Raw genomic sequence first — 11,911 nt, 5'->3', positions numbered from 1 at the left:
ATTTTATTAATGATTGATGTTACTTTAATTACGAGGTCATTAGCGACAATTACATTTGATTATTTACATTAATCTGGGTTATTAATCACCTTAGACTTTCTATAAATTTTGGCATTTTATGAACCTTTTTCGACTTTAAATATGGTAATTATCTTCAACAAGGAATTTTAGTGCATATTATATTGTAAAATATATATTTACGATTTATAGATATATAATCTTTATTATCACTAGAATATAAAATATGGAATAATTTATTGTAATAATTAATATAGAATAATTTTTATTATATGGTATAATAAAATTATATATTTATTACTCAATATGTTTACGTTTATTATATATTTTTCAACAGATAAATAATAAATAGTTTTATTACACGTACGATTACATTTGTTTATGGATTATGTAATTTAACTAATGTATTAGTATTTAAAAACACATTAGTATAAATGTCTATCTTCATAAAAGATATAACTTGGAAAACACTATATTTATTTTATTATTATTTTTTTTTTTTATTTACCAATGAGATATAACACTTTACCAAATGTCCTTCAGGACAAATTGTAAAAAAAAACAACATTAAAGAAAAAAAAAAGAAAAAAAAAATGTCTATCTTGAAACTTTTGTCAATCGATATTCAGCCGAGCTGAATTTGTTTCCTCTCCTATTGTTTCTGCAACCTCACTGCATTGAGTGTGACACGAAAATATGATGTAATTTAATGTACTAACTTGAACTATATAACTATTGTTATATAGTAATATAAACAGCAAGTTTCAATTTTCTTCGTTTGATAAAAGTGTGAGGTTTGATTGATTTTTAAAAAATCTTTTGGTAAAAAAAGGTGGGTCATAAAGTTTAATATTATCTCGATGAAAGACAAATGAGGCATAAAGACGTATGAAATATTCGGAATAATTAACGAGGTACGTTACTGTAGAAGAATGGTAAGCTGGTACTTGTTCGACTGAAAAGTAAAGATAAATATACAGGTACAGGGTACCTACTTCGGAAGAACTCTTGTTCTCTTGTCAGGCGGTTGAACGAAACTACTATAGCAAATTTATATTCGTCAAAGTCTATTTACTTTGACCCAACAACGTTACATTTCAGACTCGTTTAACACCAACAACAACAAATTAATTAAACACAAATTATATTTATCTTGTTTTCCTCTAAGCACTCGTGAACGTAGTGGTAATTCATACTTGAGAAATGTATAAAGTGTATCATAATAGTTGTACATAGATATTAGTGAGTTGTATGTAGAAACAGGGTTGATATTTTAAGATGTTCATTTTGCAACGAGCAACAGTGCAGTCTATCTGTTATTATAGTATTATAATTTTAATTAAAGGGAAAGCGCACATTACATTATAATGTTCATAATTTTTGGTGACAAATATAAGTTCTAGATTAATTGTCACTGGGAAGTGGTATTTGTAGCTTATCTCATCAAACAATTGTATTTATTTTATATGTGATTATATATAATTATATGTGATTACATATAATTGTATGCAGTTTGTAGCGAATTAAATATGTAAATAATACTTGCATATAGGCTATTTATAATTCATTAGTAAAATGTTCAGTATTAAGAGAAGAGTGTGCTGTATTTCGCGTCCTTTATTTGTTGATAATATATACGTTCGGCAAGTTTTATTTTTTAAATTCATTTATTCATGACAAAATAAATAAATTTACTAACTTTTAAATCTTAGATGCATTAATGTAAGAAGAATTTTGCGTCTAACAAATTTTCAAAGCGTTGATAATTGAAATGATAAAAACGAAATAATCCTACAATGGAACGACTTTTATATTTATTATTTCTTAAAAACAGACTAATGAAAATAACATACAAAATTGTTGTATTTTCATTACTGCAAGGAATAAGAATAGGTACATAGAATGGTAATTTACAAATCAATTCAATTAATAAATTAACTATTTACTATTTTTGGGTCTTTTAAATAATCAAATATAAAAACAAAAATATATGTGGAATGAATATAAGTTTTGGAAATATACTTATTATACACATATATTTACAGAAAAAATTTCTTTAAAAGAAAATTAATTTAGATAGAATATCATTTCATATATTATCATTTATATTCTTTAACGATAGTCAAAGGAATAATGAATAATGGTATTTAATTTTACATTCGACCCAAAGAGAAATATTTAACACAAAGAACTCCGAGTTCGGTGGACAGAATGCCCACTATCGGCGAAGAAGAGGAGTACTATATACATTTGTATAATGGTATCGAAGGTACAGCGGCAGAAGACTTTGTGCTGATATTGATTGCACCCGGCCGACAGTGGGACAACTAATGTCCAATAATGAAATGTATTTAGAACACTATTAAACACTGTATCAATTTCTATCGTGTTGCAATTGTTCTCAATTGTATCTATTGTTATGTATCATATCCCTTAATTGATTTTCAAAATTCTTCTTTCATTAACGTATCTAAATTTGGTTGATCTAGTATTAAAAGTAGAAAGTTTTTATCATTTCAATTATCAACGCTTTGAAAATTTGTTAGACAATTGTTGTTGTTACACATAGATACATAGAATAGATATATAGATACATGTCGTGTTACTCGATGTATAGATATGGTTATATTTAATAAGTAAGATTTAAAAGTTAGTAAATTTATATATTTTTTCTGTTGTTTATCATGTAGCTCTGTGTATTTGTTGTGAAATAAATTCCAAATATAAAATATAATTGTGATATTTCTCGCCAATCACTATAGGTTCTTACAAGTAATAGCATTTCTTTGTTTAATTAATGAATATAATATGATTTGTTTCTTTGCAATATCATAAACAGCATAAGTTAACTTAAGGAAATTATAAAACTGTAGCAAGCTGTACAGATATTGCGTTTACCTTGTAAAACATGTTTTATTATGTTTAATTTAAAATAATGATTATACAATAATAGACGAAATCAATCTTTGGGATGTGCTTTGCATGTAGTAAACTAAACTAATAAAAGAACTAAAAAACTAAAAAAATATACGTAGATATATATATATTTTTTCTCTTTTTCTTTTTATTTTGGTATTTTTCCAATTTGTCCTGAAGGACATTTGGTAAAGTGTTATATCTTATTGGTGAGAAAAAAAAAAAGAAAGAAAAGAAAATAAAATAAAATAAAAATAAATATGGCATGTGAGAGGCTACCCCCAGCGGGGTGCCAGCTTCGTTTTTTCTAAGTTATATCTTTTATGAAGTTACACGTGATGCCAATTTAATGCCGCCATTCTATTGTATAGTCGTTAACGTGACGTCTATAATATATATGTGTAATAATGTCTATAACGTCTCTAATGTATATGTGTAATGTCATGAATAAATGAATTTAAAAAATAAAACTTGTCGAACGTATATATTATCAACAAATAAATTGTGCATGTTGCAATCTTTTACAAAGTAGAAGATTGAATTCACATATATATTTAATAAAATTTTATTATTGTTATAACATTTAAAAATGCTTGACAAAATCGAAAAAATGTTTTATTTATATTAAAAATTAAATTCAAAGTAAATGTTAATTGAGAGAATATTCTGAGGGTAATAATATAATAAAAGATTGTCTCAATATCTGATAAAAAATACAAAAATCCACATAGCCAACTTCAAATAAAAATGTTCGTAATTATTTGTGTGCTATAGTTCTACTTTCTTATATATAATCAACTATTTGATGGATATAGTTCGGTTAAAAAAAATAAAAATAAAACGTTTGTACAAAAACAATATACATATATATATATATATTCGGAAATTCAAATAGTTCACTTTATTCAACACACAACATTTATACACATATGTTATACTCTGAAGACCTCGTAAACCTACTTGCACGCTCGCTTGTTGTCAACCGACTCTTCCAGATGCTTCTTAACGTCTGCTTATCGGATTTACATGATTTGTCGAATTACTTAATAGAACCTTTAAACCTTATTACTTTATTTACATTCCTCTTAGTTTACATTCATCCATGACCTAAACCTTTCAAATTTCTCTCTACACAGTGCCTTCGTAAAAATATCCGCAGTATTTTCGCCTGTACTTACTTTAATTATATTTATCTTGTTTTCCTCTAAGCACTCGTGAACGTAGTGGTAATTCATACTTGAGAAATGTATAAAGTGTATCATAATAGTTGTACATAGATATTAGTGAGTTGTATGTAGAAACAGGGTTGATATTTTAAGATGTTCATTTTGCAACGAGCAACAGTGCAGTCTATCTGTTATTATAGTATTATAATTTTAATTAAAGGGAAAGCGCACATTACATTATAATGTTCATAATTTTTGGTGACAAATATAAGTTCTAGATTAATTGTCACTGGGAAGTGGTATTTGTAGCTTATCTCATCAAACAATTGTATTTATTTTATATGTGATTATATATAATTATATGTGATTACATATAATTGTATGCAGTTTGTGGCGAATTAAATATGTAAATAATACTTGCATATAGGCTATTTATAATTCATTAGTAAAATGTTCAGTATTAAGAGAAGAGTGTGCTGTATTTCGCGTCCTTTATTTGTTGATTATATATACGTTCCAAGCAAGGCGGTTGAATACCCGGCACCTCGCTGTATTCTGTAAAAAGACAATAGTTCATAGTCATTTATCAATTTATCATTTATCAATTTATCATTTATCAATTTGTCATTTATCAATTTTGATGTAGCTTACTCTATCGGAGCCTCTTCCATTTCAATGTCTCCTTCTTCCTCCTCACTAGTCGTGATAACATGAATGGGGGCCTGGTGGTCCACCCCCATCCGGCCACGGTCACAAGCTAACGACACAGCGGAGCCCGCTTGTCCACCCACGTCTGCGCCGGTACTGGGGTATCCCTCCCCTGCACCGTAAACTTCATTATTTATATTTTCCGACATATCATCATTATCTTCATCATCAAGGGTTTGTTTTATCGTCTTCTCGTCTTGGTGCCACTCACTCTTTCGCACCCTATCCCGGTCGGGACCGATGCAGGGTGACGGGGAGCCCCACGTGAAGGTGAGGTGAGTGGTCTTGACAGATATGGGCCCACCAACTTCTCCGAAGTTCTCCGCACCGGATCAGCGATCTGACGGGCGCCACAGCGCCGACCAGCCGCCACCCGACTATAGGTGAACATCAGATACATCGGGGTTTCTCAAGGCATGATGCTACGCACTGAGAACCCATACCCGCCTCGTGCTCCCCATGTGAAGTGTGTATCTATGTAAAGTCCAAGGTATTTGACTTGCCTTGGTATTCATGGTTGCCTTGGTTTCCATGGTATCCACGGTATCCATGGATCTCATATACGCACACAGGCAAAGGCACTTTTTAAATCTGAGAAAAAATTAGGCTAGGGTTGCGTGGGGTTAATAATGGCCATTCGCGCGATCCTGATTGGTCAATACTCGCTCGTGCGCGTTGCTGCTTTTTCGCAAACGGTGCAAGCAGGCTCCGTGCGCTGTGCTCTGTGTTCAGTCGAGTTCAATCGTCTGCCGAAGAAAGTAGCCAGCTGGCGGAAGCTGAAGAAACGTGAAGTGACCTCTCTTCGTCAGAAATCGTCATTATGGGCACGCTCACGATCATCCTTGTATACTGGCTCGAAACTCACATCGGCAGTCGATACCATTGTAAGTAATGTTTTTTGTCAGTTTTCTCACCACTGCTTTTTACTCACCACTGAATCCACCACTGAATTAATGTGTTACAGAGAAATTCTACCCGACTTTACGATGTCTCTCGTATTATATATGTTATATTAATAATATAATTAAGTTTATTAGAGATCGGGCTTACTTTAATTGTTAGAATTTGATCATAATCACTTGCGTTAACTACTAAAATTGTTTTATCGTCTTCTCGTCTTGGTGCCACTCACTCTTTCGCACCCTATCCCGGTCGGGACCGATGCAGGGTGACGGGGAGCCCCACGTGAAGGTGAGGTGAGTGGTCTTGACAGATATGGGCCCACCAACTTCTCCGAAGTTCTCCGCACCGGATCAGCGATCTGACGGGCGCCACAGCGCCGACCAGCCGCCACCCGACTATAGGTGAACATCAGATACATCGGGGTTTCTCAGGGCATGATGCTACGCACTGAGAACCCATACCCGCCTCGTGCTCCCCATGTGAAGTGTGTATCTATGTAAAGTCCAAGGTGTTTGACTTGCCTTGTTTGTGTTATTTGCGTGCCGTTCAGGAAGATGTTTGGTGTTATCTGTTTTCTCAATGTGAATATGATGTGGTTGCATTTGTTAGGGTTAGCTTTGACAATAGTTGACATGTACAGTGATTCACGAACATGAGTTTGGATCTTATTAAATTTACTTTATAATATAACAGTATTTGAATTTATATTTATTTTTTTAAACTCTTTTTAAACAGTTTCTAGGGGTTCAATTTCGAAAAACGCCCAAACACGTGTTCGTTTATTTCTAGTGGAAAGTTTGTACGTCGAATTTCAGGTTTCTAAACTTAGTGGACATAGAGATACGGTTACCCTGTAAAAAATTAGACCTCTTTTTGCCCCTTTGGGATCTGTAGTTTCCATAAATTATTCTTTATTTCATGTCTACATCATAAAAGAAGTATACTGTGCAAATTTTAGGCACACTGGTTTCTAGGCACACTGGTTTGGACTGTGCGATTGACGAGTAGGTCAATCATTTCTGTAACATAGAAAAAGGCATAGAATTTATTATTCTTTATCTTTATATTAAAATAGAATTATACTATTAAGCTTTATGGAATCTATATTAAACACATCAATAAATTAATACAGTAGAGTTGTCATATTTAATCACAAAATAAACCACCTTATAACCCTTATATACACAAGGCACTTATTGCAATTATTCATCGCAAGAATCTCGTAGGCATTCAGACCGCAACCACGAATTACGCCTGGAGCATCTTCGAGAATTGAAAGGGGAATAGAGTTCGATTATTGGACGTTAAATTTACTTAAATTTATTGGCATAGATTCTCCAAAATTCTTTTTTGGTCATTCAAACATGTTTCGATAAATTCCGATCTGGAAAATTATGGAAAATTATATCTATGGAGATGACATATTAAAATTTATATTACCTAACAATATTGGCATTAAATCAGCAGAATTAATAGCAATTCAACTTCTTATAATTGACCAATCAAAAACCACACTATTCTCACCGATAACAGGGATGCTATCACATTTATCAAGTATAGAGATCTGATGATATCGCATTTGATATATTGGAAACAAATCACTCCGTAATTAATGAAGGTGAAACAGTTATTTTTGCATAGATGAATATTCCAATGAATTGGCGGAGAAGATAGCAAAGGACGTTCCTACCTTATTTTTAACAAAAAAGTTTGAAAAATCTCCGATTCAACTGGAACAGCTATGTTTAATCTGAATCGCCAAACGAATGAAATGGACAAACTCAGCAGTCTCGAATGCAGTCGAATTAATAAATAAAGAATTTTTTAACAAGAACGTAGGTCTCAGGAATCTCGATCATCGACACGAAGTTGTATTAAACAGACTTAGAATTGGTCAGACTAAACTTGCACATACAAATCTAATTCTCAAAATCTAATTCGTCAAAACCTAACACTAACCAACGTACGATATCTGTAATTGTCAAATTACCATCAAACACATGTTCTGTAAATTGTCTTAAATACAATTACTCTCGTAACAAATACCAGATCAAAGGAGCTTTAGGTGGAAATCTCAATGGTAAAACTCAAGTTTCACGCGTCTTATCCTTCCTGAAAGGCATGTCCTTATTTAGCGATATTTAACTAGAATATCCTAATAATAATAAATTCCTTTCTGCTAATATTGTTATTATTAGCTATCGCTAATAACCACGTGATGGAGTTGATGCGATGTTAAAACGTGTCTAAACTAAAGAAACTTTTCCATTTATTTTATTATCCTTTTTAGAATGTTTTTTGCATCATTATTTTTTAGAATCAACGATTTTCTATTCAAAGAATTTCTTCAATTTAAGACAATGTGGATCTTTGAGTATTTTCTATTGTCAAAAGTGTTTATTTTATAAACGAGTTGAAATATGTTTGTACCACCTTCTTATTTAATATTTACACTTTGAATAACATTTACAGAATTTACATTGCCCCTAAATTTATTAGTTTTACTGAAAATTCATATTAGTGCTGTTATACTAGTATTATCACAAAACTCTTATCGTTTAATATTAATATTGTTCATTTATTACCATATTTTGATCATTTCACTAGAAAGGATAAGTGCATTTATCTTTCAAATGACCATTTTTGAAATCAACAAAAATTTTCTTAACTTTCTTAACATAACATACTTTCGATCCATCATTAATTCTCTAATTCCTTTTAACCTTTTCACCTTTTCACCTTTTCACCTTTCACCTTTTCACCTTTCACCTGTATACATTTGTATAGATTGGAATTAAATTTAGAAGATTTATAAATCTTTTAATCCATTGTTATTTTTATAATCCTGCTTTCGTGAAAAATTTCCTAGCTTCGAGTCCTCTTATAAGGATTTATGCATCTTTAAAACGGTGTACTTTGAAGTTGTCACGTACGAAATACCGCAGACAAAATCCGACTAAACAAAGCGATAAGATAACGAAATTCCAAGCGCCTTAGCATAAGTAAGCAACGGATAATATCCGGTCACTCTATACGTTCTCAGAAATATATGACCGAAGCCTTTTCCCACTCTCACTCTATACGTTCTCAGAAATATATGACCGAAGCCTTTTCCCTCTCCCACGAACAAAAGAATTTAAATACTCACCCTAAAATCATCCAAGTCAGTCTTGAATAATCACGCCTAGAGCTCGGAAGTGTATCGCAAATAAATAAAAGTTCCTTTTTTAATTACTTCTCCTTTTTCTTTATTATTTTACGTGACATTTTGGCGATCCTGCCAGGATCCATTCGCTTCAGTGAAAACGAAATTACGATTTCGGCGTACGCGCATCATTGAAGATTGAAGGATCAGCGGACCACTGCGAATCTTTGCTACTACAACGCCCTGCAGCAACTTTCAACGTTCCACTACGGTGAAACTAGACGAGAGGACTACGGTCAGCGCAGAGCAAGCCTACGAATAAGATTCGGAATCTGGAACCAACCAGAGAGGAAAACATCCCAGAGACTCCTCAACGGCCATAGCTACTACGGTAAGCCGAAAATCTGGATTCATTTGTACACTACCGTACGAGAAAATCAAGTTTCTCAAGCGTTTCGAGCGTTTCGAGCTCAAATAGCAACAATAGTTCGGACTCAGTAAACTTAAATAGAATCATGTCCGCGCCGAGAAAAGATAAAATCGAAACCGTTAATACTGCCTCTGCAACCGAAGTTATGGACAATTCAACCCGTGCCACACTCGAGCGATTCGAACTTCTTGTGCGACGAATAGAAGAGGCGCAACGAATAGCCGATACCGAAAACAAAAAACGTGCAGCGGAGATAGAACTATTAGGAAAACATATCACTAAATTAAGTTTAGGACGTGACGGTACTACCGAGTTAGGCTCCCTTGTTACGATGGATGAGTCTAATACCAGCAATATTCAGAGAAAGCAACCACCTGTAAAACCTAACGAAGCGGACGATACGGACAGTGAAGAAGAATCAGTAAGATGTAACAACCCCATGTACGATGCAAAAACCTGCTTAGACTTTATCCCCATACTCAACGGACAAGATGATATAGGAGTAGAAGGGTTCATTAAACGGGTAAGGGAAGCTCGAGCCGAATGTAGAGAAAAACGCACATTACTACGACTAATTTTGACGCAAAGAATCATCGGAGAAGCGGAACGTAGTATCCGTCACTCTGAAATCGAGAACTACGAGGACCTATTTGAAAGCCTCAGAAAATTTGTATCTGTAAGCATTACTTCCAATGGAGCTCGTGATAAGTTGCAACGTACGCGACAAACCGAATCGGTACACAATTATGTGAAGAGGTTTCGACACAACCTCAACGAACTGATATACGCGCTCCAACATGAAATTCGCGATCCAGTACGCCGAGCAGTCGCCATAGATCTTGAAACCGAACGAGCGACCAAAATTTTCGTGCTGAATTTAAAACCCGAAATAGAGATACGCACATCAGCTACAAGGCCAAAGAATCTCCAAGAAGCGCAAGATGCAGCTTTCGAGGCGGAGTTAGTCATAGGGGAGATCGAACGCAACAAAAGATTAGGAAGAACAATATATCAACCAATTGGGAGAGCTAAGGCCCGATTCCAAGGAATACCTAAACCAATGCCAAGAAACTTCCAGCAAGCTGAGCGAACGCCACTTACCCAAAGAACTCAACTGAAGTGCTTCAAATGCAGCCAAATCGGACATGTCTCCAATCAGTGTAAAAATTTTCAAACACCCAGCCAACACCCGAGACCACCAGCAGTCTACAATCTCGAAACACACAACACAGAAACGGAAACTTACGACAAAACAACGGAAGACCAAGGAAAATTCCAAGAGTCAACACCACGACAGGCAAGCTTCTCACAATACGGTTTAACACAAGGACTGGACACGAGACACACCTCATCGACACAGGAGCAGGAATCAACCTATTGAAAAGGGACAAGGTAGACTGTCAAACCTTCAAGACCGACGAACCTCGAATGTTCTCCATGGGACAAGACAGATATACCACTAACGAATTTATTATATCTAAATTGTTTGGCAAGGAACATAAATTTTATATAGTACCGGATGACTTTCCCCTAATAGAAGATGGAATAATAGGTCTACCTTGTTTAGAGAAGTATCAATATGAAATCTCCAACGATAGATTAAAACTTGACAATAATATTTTGTACTTTCAGAAACCGGAAACGATACAACCAGGCGAAAAAAGAGTTCGAACCATCTACCTCGAAGGCAAACCAACGCGAGTATGTTTCTTCAATTCTGGTGAGACAAACCATGAAATTTCTAACGACATTGATAACAGTAAAGAATTAGATCAAATTGCTAGATTTAAAACCGTAGTGAGAACAAATCATATTGAACGCGAACTCCGCGAACCCATAGAGAAAATATTAATACATTACGTCGACGTATTCAATTTAGAAACAGACCTTTTACCATGTACTAATCTGACAAAACATACAATCACATTAAAACAAGACAAAATCATAAACACCAAATCATACAGACCACCAGAGTGCCACAAACGAGAAATCGAGGAACAAGTAACAGACATGCTAAATAAAAACATTATAGAAGAATCAGACTCTCCTTTCAATTCACCAGTATGGGTTGTTCCCAAGAAGTTAGACGCGTCAGGAAAACAGAAATGGAGAATAGTTATTGACTTTAGAAAACTAAACGAACTGACTGACCAAGACGCCTACCCATTACCCGACATAGAAGACATATTAAGCCAACTAGGTGACGCGAAGTTTTTCTCAGCACTCGATCTATCATCCGGTTTTCATCAAATCCCTATGGACGAAGACTCAAAGAAATACACCGCTTTCTCAACACCACAAGGACATTTCCAATTTAACAGAATGCCTTTTGGACTCAAAAACGCACCAGCCACATTCCAAAGAATGATGGATACAGCGCTTCGCGGATTAATTAATAAACATTGCTTTGCATATTTAGACGACATTATTATATTTGGAAGCACTATTCAAAAACATAATGAGAACTTAGCCATAGTATTACAAAGACTAAGAGAATTAGGACTAAAAATCCAACCAGATAAATGTGAATTTCTAAAACCAGAACTCGAATATTTAGGACACATAGTAACGTCAGAAGGAGTAAAACCCAACCCGAAGAAAATAGAAGCAGTCGAGAACTTTAAA

General features: G+C 34.0%; 1 long non-coding RNA gene across 1 annotated transcript in view; it reads right to left on the bottom strand.

Moving 5' to 3' along the window:
- Positions 1-3,943: 3,943 nt before the first annotated feature.
- The window catches only part of LOC132915910 (uncharacterized), a 64,945-nt gene continuing 56,977 nt past the window's right edge, over positions 3,944-11,911 (bottom strand). The window contains exons 3-4 of the long non-coding RNA XR_009659981.1: positions 4,752-4,920; positions 3,944-4,655 (exon numbers count right to left, since the gene is read on the bottom strand). This is a non-coding gene — a long non-coding RNA (uncharacterized LOC132915910). The remainder of the gene's footprint in view (positions 4,656-4,751; positions 4,921-11,911) is intronic.

This window comes from Bombus pascuorum, unplaced genomic scaffold, assembly GCF_905332965.1.
Source record: "Bombus pascuorum unplaced genomic scaffold, iyBomPasc1.1, whole genome shotgun sequence".
In the NCBI taxonomy this organism is placed as follows: domain Eukaryota; kingdom Metazoa; phylum Arthropoda; class Insecta; order Hymenoptera; family Apidae; genus Bombus; species Bombus pascuorum.
Note: the sequence above shows the minus strand (reverse complement) of the source record. Positions and strands in the feature narration are given on the sequence as shown.